This window comes from Camelina sativa, unplaced genomic scaffold, assembly GCF_000633955.1.
Source record: "Camelina sativa cultivar DH55 unplaced genomic scaffold, Cs unpScaffold03730, whole genome shotgun sequence".
Taxonomy (NCBI): Eukaryota; Viridiplantae; Streptophyta; class Magnoliopsida; order Brassicales; family Brassicaceae; genus Camelina; species Camelina sativa.
In genome coordinates, this window is record NW_010924827.1 from 1 (window position 1) to 746 (window position 746).

Sequence of the window (746 nt, forward strand, 5' to 3'; positions counted from 1 at the left end):
TTTTTTTTTTTGGTCAAAACTAATTAGATTCTTCTTAACATGATTTATTTAAAATCAAATTAGATCTAGTATCGTAGATGAAGATATAAATAAATCCTTACCAATTGTTGATTGTTTGAAAATCCTAAGAGTTGAGAATTCTGATTTGCAGACTTATCAATTGTACTTTTCAGCTGCAAAATTGTTAGGAACACAAATTAAAAAACTTAAATATTGATGTAAAACATAAGAAAAAAGAAATATTAGTAGCTTATCTCTACTATATTCTTAGATACGTACAAATTGATATATCCAGTATGCTTAGTGAATTGCTTCCATGATTGAAGGATCCTGGTTTGGATGCTTGGATTTGCTAACTCGTTTTAAAAGCTTAATGTTATTAAGGTATGTGAATCCATCAATCTTTTTGTTTGTTTTGTGATGGATGTTTTTGAGTGAAAGACATTAGAGCATCTCCATTGGTGGTAGTTTAATCAATTTTTTAGAAACTTTCAGAATTAAAAGTAATTAAAAAAATGAAAACAGCGCTAAAAACTTAACCATCGATGCTAATTTAAGAGTTTTTAGAGTTGTATCTTAACTATAACGTGTCGGTATGTGAGTGGCTAGGGAATTTTTTTTTGTTTCTTTGTTCTTTGCCGTCGTCTCGTCTATATCGCTGGCGTCGACTACAAAGTGGAGACCATAGTAAGAGCTCATACAAGGTAATTCATCTTCCTTTCTTATTCTTAAATCATTGAACCTCT

General features: G+C 30.0%; 1 long non-coding RNA gene across 1 annotated transcript; it reads left to right on the plus strand.

Annotated features, from left to right (window-relative positions):
• Positions 1–6: 6 nt before the first annotated feature.
• LOC104774585 lies at positions 7–704 on the plus strand. Its single transcript, XR_765403.1, has 2 exons — positions 7–384; positions 610–704. It is a non-coding gene; the product is annotated as an uncharacterized LOC104774585 (long non-coding RNA).
• Positions 705–746: the final 42 nt, after the last annotated feature.